The sequence below is a fragment of the Neomonachus schauinslandi genome, chromosome 10 (genome assembly GCF_002201575.2).
Source record: "Neomonachus schauinslandi chromosome 10, ASM220157v2, whole genome shotgun sequence".
Lineage (NCBI taxonomy): Eukaryota > Metazoa > Chordata > Mammalia > Carnivora > Phocidae > Neomonachus > Neomonachus schauinslandi.
The window spans coordinates 110911972-110930125 of NC_058412.1; positions in this window are offsets into that span (position 1 = coordinate 110911972).

Below are 18154 nucleotides of genomic sequence, written 5' to 3' on the forward strand. Positions count from 1 at the left end.
AAGGAAATGAAAATTTGAAGAACAATAAGATTTTTGTTTCCCTTTAATTGGAAAGAAAAAGAACCTCTGATAAAGCACTGTTGATGTGTTGATGAGAGTCTGGTGCTGACTGTGTCCTCAACAAGCTGTATAGTGCTGTGTGAAGGAACAGGATGAGTAGTAGTAATAGCAATACTAAAGTGTAGAGTGACCAACTCATCCTGGTTTGCACAGGATTTCCCTTGTTTCAGCACCCAAAGTCTCAGGTCCCAAGAAATCCCTCAAACTGGGCAAACTTACTCTAGTGTGGTGAGATAATTTTTTTCTTATATATATTACTATTATGTTCCATTTCCTTTTCAGTGTGACCCCTTTTCCATCCAACCTGGACTGGGAGGCATTTATTGCTCAAGGAAGAGTTGTTTCAGAAGAAAAATAGGGAAAGGACTTTCTGAGTCCCCAAATTCTTGGAGAGGGGACTCAGAATGAAAGAAGTCTTGGTAGGTCAGAGCAGAGCTTCCAACCCCCTGTTTCCATAGATTTGCTAAGTTTGAGGGAAGCAGGGGCACCTGGGTGGCTCAGGAAATCATCTTAGAGTCCTGGATGGAGCCCCACACCTTCTCCCTCTGTCTGCTGCTCCCCCTGCATTTACTCTCTGTCAAATAAATAAATAAAATCTTTAAAAAAAATAAGTTTGAGGGAAGTAATGGTAGGCATGCAACAAGGGGAATGAGGCCAATGGGGTGGGGACAAAGGGTCCTGATATAGAAAGATCATGTGGGCCAGAAAAGAGACCCCTCCTTGCCAGATGGAGCAAATTCCAGCCTAGAAATGATCTGATCTAATTCCAGTGAGCACTATTCATCATAAGCAATAGAAACCAATTCTGACTGAAGACACAGACATAGGATTCACTAAAAGGGTAATGGGAAGTTAAAAAAATCATCAGGAATTTTCTAGAAGTGGCCAGGAATGAGGGAAGCCAGGTCATGTGGGAGTATGTACTACTTGGCCAGACTGGTGAGGACACTAGATGCCCAGCTTTCACCACAGACATCTGGCCATGGGCACTGCCCACCCTCCCCATAAGGATTCTCCACAGTCCCAGCTTCTCTGTAACCCAAGCTCTGATTGGTTGAGCTTTGATCACATATCTATCTCTTACCTGTAGTAGAAGCTGTAAAAGCAAACATGTGAACTTTTGGGCTTCTATGGTGGCAGGAAGACTCTGCCTTCATTTACAAAGTGAGAATTCCCAAACACTGGAAAGAGGTGCTAGGCAGGAGAAAAATAGCTCATTATAACCAGACATCCCATTGCCAAGGAGCTCCATCAGGCCTCCCCCTCATTGTCACTTAGTGAGGACAACTCTCCCCAGTGGCAAGCTTGACCCAATGACCACCCAGCCAGAATGAAGCCCACCATGCCATGAAATTTTGCTCAGTCCTCATCTGTCTTATCCTGTGAGGACATCCCATTTTAATGGCTGGAGGCATCCCAAATGCTCTCTGACAGAGGAGGGCACTGGACATCTAGGAGCTTCCGGGCAGGAGGAGAGTGAAAAAAGGGATCTGCTGGTACCTAGCCTGGGTTGGACTGAATTGAGCCAGCTTGCAGTCTCCTACCATACCAGGAGAAAGGTAAATCATAGCCTGGACACCCATGGACAGTTTAATTATGACCTTACCCAGAGAAAATAACGTCTGATGGACTCCTCAGAGGGTTGGCAAATGACAGATGGCCTGGCTCCTCTTGCAAGGGGAAAATCACTGAATTTCCTTTCTTCTCTCTGACATTTGAGAGCAGCACTGTCCAAAAGTCCTTTCCACAGTGATGGAAATGTTCTATGTCTGCAGCATCTAATATGGTAGCCACCAGCCACATGTGGCTACTGAGCACTTGAAATATGACTAGTGCTCTTGAGGAACTGAATTGTATTTACTCAATTTGAATTAATTTAAGTTTAAATGGACAGTGCAGCTCTGGGCTATGAAAAATGACAAGCCTGGACTGTGGGGTCCAGATGGTCTTAGGTTTGAATCCCAGTTCCACCTCTTGCCAGATAGCTGAGGGACCCAGTGCAAGTCACATTAACGCTTTGGGACTCAGTTTCCTCATCAGCGAAATGAGGGGCTATTAATTCTACTGCTCAGGTTTGTTGTGAGGATTGACTGAGATATGGTGTGGGATAGTGCCTGGCACTTAATATGTGCTCCATAAATGGTGACTCTTTTTCCTTCCTTTACTGGGTGAGGGCCATAGTGTCCTCCAGGGAAACAATAATTGCAAATGTAAGGAGTTCTGTTGGTTAAGAGAGTTTGATCTTTTAGGAAATTTAATACCATTTAGGGAAGAGGTCTGAAAAGGGATTGTGTAGAAAGACTGCAAAAAGTGAGTGAAATAAGTCAGACAGAAAAAGATAAATACCCTATGATCTCACCTATATGTGGAAACCAAAAATCAAAATCAAAAACAAACAACAAAAAAGAACAAAAATCTGAGCTCACAGAACAGATTGGTAGTTGCCTTAGGTGGCGAGTGGAGGGTGGGCGACATGGGTGAAGGGGGTCAAGAGGTACAAACTTCCAGCTATAGAATGAATAAGTCCTGGGTAGATAATGTACAGCATAGTGACTACAATTAATGATTTTTATATTGCATATTTGAAAGTAGCTAAAAGAGTAGATCTTGAAAGTTCTCACTACAAGAAAAAAATTTTTTAACTGTGTGTGGTGATGGATGCTAACTGGATTTATTGCAGTGATCATTTTGCAATATATACAAATATCAAGTCATTATGTTGTACACCTGAAACTAATATAATATTATGTCAGTTATATCTCAATTTAAAAAAAAAAAAGACTGTAAAGGGAATGATTTATTAGAATGCAAAGAGGTGGCATCCCAGAGCCTCTTTCAGGAAGAAACAAAATGCCAGGCTTGGACCAAGGCCAAGCACCTGAGACAACCTGGATGGTTCTCACTTGGCTGAGTGCCCAGGTTCAGTGTGGATGAGGCTCTGGGACCTGAGGAAGGCTCTACCAGCTGAGCATCAAGCTAATGCCTTCTAAATTCCCATCTTTGATGTTTTCTGAAGAAAATCAGATGGGAGTTGGCTGCTAATTGCTTCCTCCTCAGGCACTTAACTGACTGTATGACCTTGGGCAAGTTAGTTCACCTTTCTGCACCTCATTTCCCTATTTGCCCCCTGGAGGGGCGCTGTGAGAACTTACCCAGAGAATGGGTGGGAAACTGCTCTCCCAGCTATAAGGCACCATAAATCATGGGGGATGAAGAAAAAACAATGATAACTAAACTCTCAGAGCCCAAAGGAGGTCATAGATGTGTGGTGACTAGGACCAGAATCAATGTCCCAGGACTGGGTTTTGTCTTACTTATTTGTATCCTCTGGGCATAGCACAGTGCCTGGCACATAGCAACACACAACACACTATTAAAAAACATATATTATTGGGGCATCTGGGTGGCTCATTAATATATGGGGATTCTATTATATATATTCCATTATATATGATGCTCATTAAGCATCTGCCTTCGGCTCAGGTCATGATCCCAGGGTCCTGGGATCGAGCCCCACATCAGGCTCCCTGCTCAGCGGGAAGCCTGCTTCTCCCTCTCCCACTCCCCCTGCTTATGTTCCCTCTTTCACCTGTCTCTCTCTGTCAAATAAATAAATAAAATCTTTTAAAAAATATATATTATCAACATTCATATTTCACATTAGCAGATTTAGAAGCATAATATTCAATGTTGGCAAAAATAGATCACTTTTATCCCACTGCTGATGGGATGAAATTGGCACAAATTGTAAGGAAAATTAACATGATGACTAAGAACCATCTGAGTCAGCCCATTCCACTTCCAGGAATCAACTGTGAGAAAATAATGAGAGATGCTCCTAAAGATTTAGGCAGCAGTATGTTCATCCTGGCTTCGTTTACAATAGGGAAATATTGTGTCCAAAATTAGGAGAATGAATAGATAAACTAAGACCTGTCAGTAAGAAGGAATATTAAATGATGTTTTTGAAGAGCATCTAATGATATAGAGAAATGTTCATGAAAATATAATAAGGGGAAAGGTATATATTACTATCTATCAGGAAAACTTTCAATGCTCCATGGTGGTCACTGAGAAAGAGTCTCTTATACAATTAATTAGCAGAATGAAAAGGCAACTTACAGAAAATAATATTTGCAAATCATATCCAGTATATATAAAGAACTCCTACAATCAACAACAACAAAAAACCGGGGTGCCTGGGTGGCTCAGTCAGTTAAGTGTCTGCCTTTGGCTCAGGTCATGATCTCAGGGTCCTGGGATCAAGCCCTGCATTGGGCTCCCTGCTCAGTGGGGAGTCTGTTTCTCCCTCTGCCTCTGCCCCTCCCCCACTCATGCATATGCTCTCTCTCTCTCTCAAATAAAGAAATAAAATATTTAAAAACAACAAAAAAACCCAACTTGATTTAAAAAAAAATGGACAAAGGACTTGAATAGACATTTCTCCAAAGAAGATCTACAAATGGTGAATAAACACATGAAAAGAAGCTCAACACCATTAATCATTAGGGGAAATGCAGATCTAAACCACAATGAGATCCTACCTCACACCCATTAGGATGGCTATTTCCAGAAAACAGAAAATGACAAGTGTTGGTCAGGATGTGCAGAAAGTGGAATCCTTGTGCACTGTTTGTGGGAATGTAAAATGGTGCAATCACTGTGGAAAACAGTATGGTGGTTCCTCAAAATACTAAAAATAGAGTTATCATATGATCCAGAAATTCAACGCCTGGATATATACCCAAAAGAACTGAAAGCAGGGTCCCCAAAAGATATTTATTTGTATACTCATGTTCATAACAGTATTATTCATAATAGCTAAAAGGTAGGATCAACCCAAGAGTCCATTGGATGGATAAACAAAATGTGATATAAACATACAATGGACTATTACTCAGCTTTAAAAAGGAAGGAAATTAGGGGGACGTACCTGGTTCAGTCAGTAAAGCATGCGACTCTTGATCTCAGGGTTGTGAGTTCAAGCCCCAGGGTAGGCATAAAGCTTTAAAATAAGGAGGTAAGTGTGCCTGGGTGGCTCAGTCGGTTAAGCATCTGCCTTCAGCTCAGGTCATGATCCCAGGGCCCTGGGATAGAGTGCCTCATTGGGCTCCCTGCTCAGCAGGGAGTCTGATTCTCTCTCTACCCTTCCCTCCTGCTCACACTTTTTCTCTCTCAAATAAATAAATAAAATCTTTAAACAAAAAATATATAAAATAATTTAAAAATTAAAAAATAAGTAGGTAAGTAAATAAAAAAGAAGGAAATTCTGACACATGCTACAGCATTGATGAACCTTGAGGACATGATGCTAAGTGAGGTAAGACAGACATAAAATGGTAAGTACTGTATGATCCCAAGTATAGGAGGTACTTAAAGTAGTCAAAATACAGAGACAGACCATGGAGTGGTGGTTGCCAAGGGCTGGGGGGGAAGGGGTTATGGGGAGTTATTGTTCACTGGGTAGATAAGCTCTGGCACATCCAGACCATGGAACATTATTCAGCACTAAAAAGAAATGAGCTAGTAAGCCATGAAAAGACACGGAGGAAACTTATTACTAAGTGAAGAAGCCAAACTGAAAAGACTATGTACTATATGATTCCAACTGTATGACATTCTGGAAAAGGCAAAAGTATGGAGATGGTAAAAAGATCAGTGGTTTCCAGGAGTTGGGTACAGGAAGGGATGAATAGGCAGAAGCCAGAGGATTTTTAGGGCAGTGAAACTTCCCGGTATGATACCATAATGATGGATACATGTCATTATACATGTGTCCAAATGCACAGAATGTACAATATCAAGAGTCAACCTTACTGTAAACTTCTATGGTCTCTGGGTGATGATGATGTGTCAATGGAAGTTCATCAACTGCAACAAAGGTACAGCTCTGGTTGGGGAAGGCCACACATGTGGGGAGAGACAGAGTATGTGGGGAATCTCTGTACCTTCCCCTCAGTTTTGCTGTGATTCTAAAACTGCTCTAAAAGAATAAAGTCTCTAAAAAAAAATAACCTAAGTAGGTATTGTGATCTTAATGAAATCAGACATTAGCAATCCCACTATCCTGGTGCTGATGATTAGAGTTCCTGGGGTGGCCACCACCTGGAGGGTCATGAAGATCCATCAGGACAAGATTATTTCCCTTTCCTTTCCCTGAGCAGCAAGGCCATCTCTGGTACTGCTCACAACCAGACCCAGTCTCTGCGTCAAGTTGGCATCTGACATAGGGTAGCCAACCACCCATCAGGAAATGTTTACTTAAGGTGTGGTGTTTGCACTGAGCTAGGACTCTGGAAGTACAGGGAGTCTTGGATATACCAATTCTGTGTGGCCTTGGGCAAGTCGCTTTCCCTCTCTGAGCTTCAGTTCCTTCATCCACAACCTGGACGTGACTGCGGCCAGATGACCTCACAGAATTCCTACAGGAGAGTTGATAATGAAGTGCTATAGTCAAATGCTTCATTACTTAATGGCCAGATGGGAGAAGCATGGTGACTATTCTAAAGGGCAACTAAGGATTCCGTATGAGGACAGGGGAGCGCGGTGTAAAGGAAAATCACCAGATGTGGAGTGAGGTAGATCTGGATTTGGATCTCAGCTCTGTCATTGATGCTGTGGGGTCTTGGGCAAGACACTCAATCTCTCACAGCCAGCGAGTGTCAAACCCAAGGAGCATGGTGTGGCATCAAAGTTTATGAACTGGAGAGTCAGTCAGACCTGGACTCAAGACCCATCTCTGCCATTTATTAGCTATGTGGGATCTTTTGGCTCTTCCCAAAGAGCATCAGAAGGAAAGAAATTCAAAGACACATTTTTGACCAGTAGGAAAGTGGGATCAGGGATGAAATGAGAAAGAGCAGATGGAATGGGGAGACAGATAATCCACAGATACAAGGTGGTGGCCTATGGTAAGGAGACAAAGGGGAAGGCCACTGGGAGAGCTGAAAGTCCCAGAAGGGACATTTATGGAGCACTTACAATGAGTCAAGAACGTCAATCCTTACAATTCCCTAGTATGAAGGTACTATTACATCCCCACCCTACAGATGGACAAACTGGCCAAGGGGACATAGCTACCACCTGAGCCCGGAGCCCACACTTTCCTCTCTGCACACAGCCAAGTAGCCCAGTGCAGGCCCTTCACTCTCTCAAGTCCTCTGCAGAGAATGGGTGTGTCTCTAGAGCAGCAAGATTTAAAAAAAACATTCTACTCCCCCCCTTCCCCAGAGGCTCCCAGACTTCTGGACAGGAGACGCAAACTCTACTCTGATTTGGGGTAAGGCCTGTGGAAGCACATTCAGTGACTGGCAAACCATGATAATTCTGTTATCCCTGACCAACCCCTGCTGACCTGCCTGGCCCACACCTGTCGGATGGCTCCTCACCTCCTGGAGGAACAGGCCTGAGGCTTCTCCTGCCGACGTGGACCCACCTTGCTGTTGGCCGTGTTTCTCTTTTTTCTCTGACCTGGCTCCACGAGCTCACAGGCCTCTCTGTGCCTTTGTTCTAGGGGTTCTCCCCACCTGGAATGCCCTCTCCCCGGGATGCCCTCACACACACACAAACACACACACACACACACACACACACGGGCATGGCACATTTCTGTCCCTATCCATTCATCACCACCACCTGGACATAGGAATATGCTGCATGTTCTAGCACCTAAGAGGAAAATGTGAACAATTAAACAATTAAAATAATTAAATTACAATTACATTAAATTAAATTTAAACAGTTAAATTAAAATGAAAACAAAGTCCCCTAAACTTTGGAATGTACCTCAAAAACCCTTATCAAAAATCACCTTCACAGGCAGCGGGATCAGTGGATGGGATCAGTGGACGGGATCAGTGGACGGGAACCCACAGAGGCCCTCATAGTGTGTTTATTTATTGCATTTATTTAGCATTGCCTATTTATTTATCAGTATTTTTTCTTTGCTCCTTCCTCCCTCCCTCCCTCCCTCCTTTCTTCCTTCCCTCTCTCTCTTTTCTTCCTTTCCTTCCCTTTCCCTTTCTTTCTTTTCTTTCTTCCTTCCTTCCTCCCTCTCTCCCTCCCTCCCTCTTCCTTCCTTCCTTTCTTTCTTTTTTCTTTCTTTCTTTCTTTCTTTCCTCTTTTTTTTTTCTTCCTTCCTTCCTTCCTTCCTTCCTTCCTTTTTCTTTCTTTCTTTCTTCCTTCCTTCCTTTCTTTCTCTTTCTTTCTTTCCTTTCTACAGCACTGCATTTATTGGGCACTTCCTATCTGCCAGACACTGTGGTAAGTACCTTACAGTCTATCTTGTCACATATCTATCTCTTTAAGAAGCAGGACCTATTATTATCCCCATTTTACAGATGACAACTGAGGCTAGAGTGATTACCAAATGAATAAGGGGCAGAGCCACAAAGTCTGTTCTAACCCAACTTGAAAGCCCACAACTTTGGCCTTTTCTGGACTCACAAAGTGGTGGATCATAGGCAGCATCTGCCTGCAGTTATGTTTTATTTGGCCTACTCAACGTTTTATAATTAATTGCCAATATTTAAAAACCAGATTTCCCATATACATTGGGATATCCAGCTTCTCTTGAAATACCCAAGGACTTGACCACACTGGACCTGGGTTTCCACGTGGCGATCGTTAGCTAGAGGGAGTGAGAGTTGCCCCAGATACAACCAATGTGTGTGTTCCACTTGGTCATATGTTCCCCAGCCCCCACAGACCCACCTCATTCATTTTTATTGCCTGTCTGGTTCCCGGAAGTACTTGAGTTTATGACTCCTGGGTTCACACCTTCTAGTGGCCAGGTTTGCCTTGGGATATCATGAGCTCCCCATCACCAGAGGTGTGCAAACTGAGACTAGCTGGCTACTCGGTAGGGGTGTTGAAAAGGGATTTTAAGATCCACTTGGGGAATTGGGTCAAATAACATATAGTCCCTTGTGGCCCTGCAGTGCCAAATATTTACTTAAGACTTTGCAGCATATAGTGTTAAGAACTAACTTACCCCCTGGTCTCAACTTACTGTTTCAACTTTCCCTTCACCTTGGTTTCTGATTTATTTATATAATTTGATCATATGATTATGCTGTATGAATTCTTATAAGCTCCCTCAAACCCTTTTTGGAACAAGGCATGGGGAACAGATAAATCTAGAATAAATATTTACATAAAGGGCTTGGTTCCAGGAACAGAAAAGAAACAACAACAACAAAAAAGAATTGTAAGTTGTGTAACTTGTATAGCTTGTAAGCTGTAGGAGTTGTTAACCGCCAAGTTATCTCAGTTTCTCTGGAATTCTCGAGCTCAAGGTCATAAAGAACAGAAAGACCTAAGAGTCTGGATGCTATAGTTACGGGTTTGTGCCTAGGTCCTCCCAGGAAAGGGAGCCTCAGGAAAGGCAGCCTCAAAGTTTTATTTCCCTTTTTACCTGAAATAGATTTTAAAATTATAAAATGGAGGGGTGGGGCACCTGGGTGGCTCAGCTGGTTAAGTGTCCAACTCTTTTGTTTTTAAGATTTATTTTTTTATTGGACACAGAGAGAGACAGCGAGAGAGGGAACACAAACAGGGGGAGTGTGAGAGGGAGAAGCAGTCTTCCTGCTGAGCAGGGAGCCCGTCAGGGCTCATTCCCCCTGAGATCATGACCTGAGCTGAAGGCAGACGCTTAACAACTGAGCCACTCAGGTGCCCCAAGTGTCCAACTCTTGATTTCAGCTCAGGACATAATCTCAGGGTTGTAGAATCAAGCCCATGTTGGGCTCTGCACTCAGTGGGGAGTCTGCTTGGGATTCTCTCCCTCTCCCTCTGCCCCTCTCCTTACTTGCATGTGTGTACTCTCTCTCTCTCTCTGAAATAAATAAACAAATCTTTAAAATTATAAAACTAACTGTGGGGTTGCCTGAGCGGCTCAGTCACTGAACGTCTGCCTTCGGCTTGGGTCATGATCTCAGGGTCCTGGGATCAAGCCCTACGTCAGGCTCCCTGCTCATTGGGGAGCCTGCTTCTCCCTCTGCCACTCCCCCTGCTTGTGCTCTCTCTCTCTCTCAAATAAATAAATAAAATCTTTAAAAAATTAAAAAAAAAAACCTTAAAAAAATAACAAAACTAACTGTGGCAGGGTTTTTTTTGTTTTTGTTTTTGTTTTCCCACTGCATATTTGTTGACACTCCTCCTATTGAGAGGGGGAATCCATGTCCTCTTTCCTCAATTCTGAGTGAGCTCGGGGATGATTTAACCAATAGAGTATGGCAGAAGTTGCGCTATGTGACTTCTGAAATTGGGTCATAAAAGACACACAGCTTTGCCTGGTTCTCTCAGAATATCTTCTCTCCAGATGCTTCCTTCAAGGACACTTTCTCTTGGAGCACAGTTTCAATTCTGTGAGGAATCTCAAGCCACACTGAGAGGGCATCTGTAGGTATTCTGAACAGTGGCCCTATCTGAGCCCAGGTGCCCCAAATGAAGTCACCTCACACTGTCATAGTCTCCCAGCTTTGGAGCAGAAACAAACCAGTTCTGCTGTTTTTCCATCTCATAGGATCCGTGAGCAGAATACAAGAATTGTTGTTTTGTATCACTAAGTTTGGGGTGGTTTGCTCCCAGTTACAGAAAATTGGAATAGTAACCCAATGATCCAAACCATAAAGAAAAATATGTGTAAAAGTGGTAAGTTCCATTTCATGACATTTCTTTCATGTCACTCCCCAGAGGTAATGCTGTTAGCAGTTTTAAGTGTATCCTTCCAGACCTTTTTCTATCCATTTACATATGTATGTATAATAGAAATATATAGGTTTTGTGTTTCTTTTTTCTTTAAGTATGATTATATAAAAAGGTAACTTGCTTTTCTCTCAATAACAAAGTCTCAGTGATCTTTTTAAATTTACAAAAGAACCTGAATTGGTAGTGATCCATTCACATCCATTCACATGGAAGCCAGCTTCCAAGGTCACCCTCAATGACCTCCCCCACCCCACTATATGCAAATCTTTGTATACTCCCCTCCCATACTGAACTGCAATGGCTTGTACGACCAATAGAATATGGCAGAAATGTTGGTGTGCCGCTTCTAAGATTAGGTTCTCAAAGGCACTGCAGCTTTGGCTCAGTCTCTTATTCTCTCTCTTTTAGATCTTTTATTCTGGGGAAAACAACTGTCCTATCATGAGCAGCCCTGTGGAGAGGCCCACATGGGGAATAACTGAAGCCCCTTGCCAACAGCCACGCGGATGAGCTGTCTTGGAAGTAGGCCCTCCAGCCCCGGTCAAGCCTTCAGATGAGTGCAACCCTGGCTGATATCTTGGCTCAACCTCATGAAAGACCCTGAGCCAGAACCACCCAGCAAAGTTGATTCCAGATTCTTGACTCTCAGAAACTGCATGAAGTAATAAATGTTCATTGTTTTAAGCTACTGAATTTAGTCATTTACTGAGTAATTTATTTGTAACAATATACAACTATATGTGGTTCAAGTTTTTAAAAAATATAAAAAAGGATATAGCAAAAGTTCTTTGTCACTCTGACCTCTAAACTCTCACCTGGCCCACCATCCTCTCCCCCCACCCCTACTTAGCTTGGAGTAAGCCCTTAGGAAATATTAGATTTATTATCTTGGATATGGAAGCAGACATGCCCTTGGCCCCTCTCACAGATCATCTGACCCAAGAAAGGCTGCAGCAGTATGGCATTCCCTTTCAGCAGCTGTAAACTGTGCCCTTCTTCCTCCACAGGAACTGGGCCATTGGCCTTTTCGGCCTAGATGCCATTTTTCCCTGCTAAGGCCTCAGACACCCACATGCATCCCCACATCCTGTCTCAGGTCTGGGGGTGGGGGCTGCCTTTCTGTGCACACTAGTGGAAAACATTACCTGGCCTTTTTCTTCAACCCACAGAAATCAGAAACCAACCATTCACCTCCCAACTTGTAGTCCCAGCCTATTCTCCAGACTTCTCTCCCATAATGCTCCCCCTTCACCCTGCCTCAGTCCTGCAGCCTTCACCCCAGACTTGTGATCTGCTCTGAAACCCCTCTAAGACAGCGCTCACGCTGATCCCTCTGCCTTGCATGTTCTACCCCCCACCCACCCTTCTGAAAATAACCACTGATCTTTAAGACTCAAACGAGGGGTCATCTCTATGACTCTTCCCCTTTCAATCCCACAGGTCTCCTTGCTTCCAACCTAGCCCTGTGGGTCCATTGTGTGCTTGACAGCCTGAGGGATTGATGTGATGAAACCCAGGATCATGCTTCCAGTTCCAGGAAGATGGGTGAACAGTCTCCACCCTACCTCTGCTGCTGAAGGTAGCTCCAAATTCTGGTCAGAAGGCATGGAGCAGTTAGGTCAGGCCTCGAAAAGTCAACAGTAGCAGGCAGACCAGGGGGAAGTACCACCAGTCTGGCAGTGGGTTTACACTTGTTTTTCCCTCTGGTATTCCCTGGGCTGTGTCAGTGTAGCCTTGAACCTAGGACAGGGCATTGGCGCAAGTGGAGGGAATATCAGGAGATACCCTCTAGTTCTGGCTCCAGAAACAGGAATGAAGAATGAGGTCTCCTAACCTTCAGAGAGAGTGAAGAGATCCCCATTTATCCCCCCATTCTCTTTTATCCTAGCCCCCAGGCCTCCCAGGTGGTGGAGGTAGTGGTGAGTGCTTTCAGGAACCTGAAACTATGAGGAAGGAGAACCTTCCACTCTAACTGAAGAAGCTATGGTCCCAAGATGGTGGGATGAGTCCATATTGCTTTGGCCCCAGATGTGGGTGCAGCTGTGGGAAATGCACATAGAGTCTGCTAAATAAAGCCTCAGGGAACCACAAAGTTGCAGGCAGCTGGCAAGGAGAGAGGAGTTTGGGAAAGTGACCCCACAAAGTTATGTACGGATTTCTGGACTCACCCCTTAGGTGCGCATGAGTAGATCTATCCTAAACAGCTTACCACAGACTTTGAGAAGCTGAATCACAAAGGCCAATGCCTGAGTTCGGGCCAATGAGTGACACTCACAAGGGGCAGATGCACATGGCATCACACAGGATTTGAAAACAGGACTGACCCTGGAACCACAACCCAGAGAAGGTAGGCAGAGCTTGCAGCTTGAACCCACTTTGCCAATTACCTGTGAAGACAAAAATATCAATATTTTCTACAGGATTTAAACGTGGCCCAGAGCATTTAATATTAAATATTAATTAAAATTAATATTAACATAATATTAAAAAGGTCCAGGGCAAATTACTTGCAAGATAAAGAAGTAGGAAAATTTCAGCTAGCTTGAGGAAAGACAAGGAAAAGATGCCAATTCTAAGATGTTGGAATGATCTGAAAAAGCCCTTAAAGTAACTGCTGCAAAAATCCTCCAAGGAGAGCACGGGGAGTTAGTGCTTGACGGGGATGGAGTTTCAGTTTGGGAAGAAGAAAAAAGGGCTGGAGGTGGATGGTGGTGATGGTTGCACAACAGTGTGAATGCACTTACTGCCACTGAACTGTATATTTAAAATTGATGAAAATGGTAAATTTTAGGGGGGCCTAGCTGGCTCAGTCGGTACAGCATGCGACTCTTGATCTCGAGGTCATGAGTACAAGCCCTATTTGGGCCTGGAGCCTACGTCAAAAACAAAAACAAAAACAAAACTCCAAGAAATAAGGATGAAGACTCTGAGCTTTCTTCAGCTTTTTAGTAAATAGAAGATATATATTAAAATTTTCATTTTCACTTGGTATATATACCAAATATGTATTTGAAATTGAAAAATACAATAACCCAAACTGAAAAGCTCAGTGGATGGGCTAAACAGCAGAACGGAGATGTCACAGGAAAGAAAGAATCTATGAACTCCAAGCTGGGTCAGTAGAAATTACCCAATCTGAACAACAGAGGGAACAAAGGTTGAAAAAAAAAAAATAAACAGGGTCTATGGGACCTGTAGCACAATAGCTCAAGGTCCAACAGAGCTATCGTCAGAGTAACAGAAGGACGGGAGAAGGAGTCCAGTGCACAACTCAGATGAGTCTCAATGGCATCATGATTCCATTTATGTGACATTCTCCAAAAGACAAAACTATAGTGATAGATCAGTGGTTAACACAGGTTAAGGGTGGGGAGAGTGTGTCACTACAATGGGAAACACAAGGGTTTTTTGAGAGGTGATGGAACTGTTCTGTTTCCTGTTTGTGGTGGTGGTTACGCAAATGTACGTGTGTTAACATTCGTAGACCTACATACCGAAAAAAAAAAAAAAGAGTGAATTTTACTCTATGTTAATTGAAATAAACAAAAAAACTTGTGGTAGGGGCACCTGGGTGGCTCATTTGGTTAAGTGCTTACCTTCAGCTCAGGTCATGATCTCAGGGTCCTGGGATCGAGCCCTACACTGGGCTCCCTGCTCAGTGGAGAGTCTGCTTCTCCCTCTCCCTCTGCCCCTCCCCCTGCTCATGCTCTCTCTCTCTCTCTCATAATAAATAAAATCTTAAAAACAAACAAACAGGGCGCCTGGGTGGCTCAGTTGGTTAAGCGACTGCCTTCGGCTCAGGTCATGATCCTGGAGTCCCTGGATCGAGTCCCGCATCGGGCTCCCTGCTCGGCAGGGAGTCTGTTTCTTCCTCTGACCCTCCCCCCTCTCATGTGCTTGCTCTCTCTCATTCTCTCTCTCTCAAATAAATAAATAAAATCTTTAAAACAAACAAACAAATAAACCTGTGGTAGTCAGGCTCCAAGATGGCCCACAATGATCCTCACCTCCTCATATGTCTGCCGTTGTGTTGGAGAGGGCTGGTCTGTGTGACCAATAAAAGCGGCAGAAGTGATGGGTATGATTGAAGAGGCCAGGTCATAAAAGCCTTTGCAGCTTCTGTCTTGGTCTCCTGAATCACTCACTCTCGGGGAAGCCAGCCAGTATTGTGAGGACACCCAAACAATCCTGTGAAGACAAGCTGAGGCATCTCACCAACAAATTCCACTGCTGGAAACATATCCTACTGATGTATTTGCCCATGTGGGGGATGGCGCCTGCGCACTGCCGCTTTGTTTATGGTGACCGAAACATCACACTTAAATACCTCACAATAGGCTAAATGCATTATAGTCCATTCATGTTGTGGAATATTCGGAGGAGGGTAAAAAGAATGAAAAAGATCTGCATATCTGCTATTGAAAAAACTCTAATTGTGTTATGCGAAAAAAGCAAAAGCCAGACAGTATGATTTTGTGGGTTCTTTTTTTTTTTTTAGAGGATATACACATGGATGTATTTCTAGAGAGAGTATGAAAAATTTCTGGAAGACATACAGCGTTTGCCTCTGGGAACGTTCTGGGCTAGAGCAGGCACTCATTCTTCACTCTACAGGTATATTCTTTTGTACTTTTTTCAATGTTTTACCTTGAGCGTGAGTTTCTTTTCTTTTTTTTTTTTTTTAAAGATTTTATTTATTTATTTGAGACAGAGAGAATGAGAGAGAGCACATGAGAGGGGGGAGGGCCAGAGGGAGAAGCAGACTCCCTGCCGAGCAGGGAGCCCGATGCGGGACTCGATCCCGGGACTCCAGGATCATGACCTGAGCCGAAGGCTGTTGCTTAACCAACTGAGCCACCCAGGCGCCCGAGCGTGAGTTTATTTTCAATAAAATGTTTGAATAACTTACACAGTCAGAGCTCTGCCTTTGGCACTGCCCTCAAGGGGCACCACGGGGACCCTTCCCTCATAGAGGGCTCAGAGGAGCCCTGAAAAGCCCCTCCTTCCACCATCACCATCTGCCCTTGACCCAGAGATAAGATCTGATTAAAATCCGATCAGGGGTGCCTGGGTGGCTCAGTCAGTTAAGCGTCTGCATTCGGCTCGGGTCACGATCCCAGGGTCCTGGGATTGAGCCCCCTGTCGGGCTCCCTACTCAGCAGGGAGCCTGCTTCTCCCTCTGCCACTCCCCCTGCTTGTGATCTCTCTCTTTCTCTCTCTCTCTCTGTGTCAAATAAATAAATAAAATCTTAAAAAAAAAAAAATCAGATCAAACACTCTAGGTTTCAGAACCTTCTCTGGCTCCCCAAGAGAAAAGCCACACTTCTTAGTTTGGTATTTTAGGCCCTTCACACACACATGTGCAGCTCATCTCCGGTCTCCACCTCCCTGGATCCCCGCACGGCACTGCTCACTGCTCCCCACAGACTTAGCTCTCTTTCTGGTTTTCACTTTAAGTCTTCCCTCTCAGTTGTTCTAAACCCACAGTCACATCAACCGCCCCAACGCCCAGCTCTGCCAGTGCCACTTCCCTTGCATCTCTGGGTCCCTGACGCTCCCAGGAGTACAAGCTCTTCACTCTTGTCTTTGAGCACTGCCCCCCGCCATGTTCCAACAGCAAGAATTTTCCAAACTCTTCCCCCAATCCAACTAAACTAGACAAACTGTGGTCTCCTCTTTGTATCTTTGCTCACATGGTGTCCTCCATCCAGAATTTTTTCCTCTTCTGTGCATGCACCTGTTGATAACACAGCCGTCATTCAACTCAACGCCAACCTTCTCCATGAATCTTGCACGAGGTCAGAAGTCATCGCAGCTTCCCAGACCACTTTCTCTGCGTTTCAGTCATTCAACCCATATTCAGTGGGCACTCTTCAAAGCCGCGTACCAGGTCAGGTGCTGGTATAGGGAGATACATCAGGCATGGTCCCTGCTCTTGGGGAAGCTCCGGTCTAGCTGGGGAAACCAAGAAGCAAATGTCCTCAGATAAGTGACCCAAGAGGCAGCGCAGCTCGGGGGTTAAGTACATTGGCTCTTATCTCCTACTTCCAGCGTTCAAGTCCCAGCTCTGCCACTCACAAACTGCGTGACCTTGAGCTAGTTGCTTTACCTCTCTGTGCCTCGGTGCCCTTATCTGTAAAATGGAGATAATAGGAGGACCAACTTCACAGGATTATTCGGTGAGCTAGATGGTTTAGCTTATATAAAGTGCTTAAACACAGCCTGGCAAGTGGTAAACAATACATACTGGTTATTACCACAATTTCAAGGTGCTATGGCAGCTCAGGAGAGGAAAATTTCTTAGAGTAAGATCTAGAAACACTAATGAGTATGATATAAGCAGAGAGAAAGTCTAGACAATAGTGTGGAAATGTGAAGGGGAAGTGGCGTATGAATGCACAGTAGAGTTAATTTCAAGACTAGCTCCCCCCTCTGACTGCCTCCTGGGTCTTGTTCTGGGGGTCTTCAGGGCCTAGCAGAGAGATCTGCTCTCTCAGATTTCATCTTCATAATCCACACCACATCCTTTACTTAATAAACTAAATAAACTAAAATCAACTTGCTTTTTGTAAACTAAATTTCTTAGAAGGAAACTGTAAACCACATCTGTAAATGAAAAAAACGCAAATACAAAGCATCTCCAACAGAAATATAATGAAAGCAAAACAGTGTCACTAAATTCAAGCTGATGTCTGACTCTGAGGTCTGCTCTCTGTTACCAGGACAGATTATTAGCAAATGGTAGAGAAATTAATGACATGTTGGCATTGAACTGAGACTTTCTCTTTGGCATTGTTAGCAGGACTGAGAAAACAAAAAGATAATTCTCTCTTTTTTGCTAGTGCCCTAAAACATCACACGCATTGTTAGAAAGGGAAATATCCCCCCTCACAAGACAGTACGTGTGAAATGGTTTGGCGTGTTGCCAATTTTTTTTAAATGTTAGAGAGGCAGATTTTCAGAGAGGGATGGGGCATCCTCCCAGTCTCCCCCTCTGCCACCCTGGGTGGACACTGTTCCCCACTTCTGCTGAATCACTGTACTTGGGGAAGGAGGCAGTTTCTGGGGAATGCCTTTTGTCCCTCTCCATGTCCCTCTTGCTGTTTACCTGGTTGGGCTTGGTGTCCTGAGCTGATGATCAATAAAGGATTAGATGTAAAAAAAAACCAAACCTGCTTGTCCTTAAATAATGTTATTTCAGGGTAAACGTCTCAACCCTGAAATAAACCAGGTTTCAAGTAATATGAATTAATTCTGACAACATGATCCAGAGTGCAGGATTTGCCTTCCGGCTATGGTTTTTTGTTGTTTTTTTTTTCCTGTCAACTCCACTAATGAAAGAGAGAAAACGGAAGAGGAAAAGGGACCTTGATTTCGGGCCAGG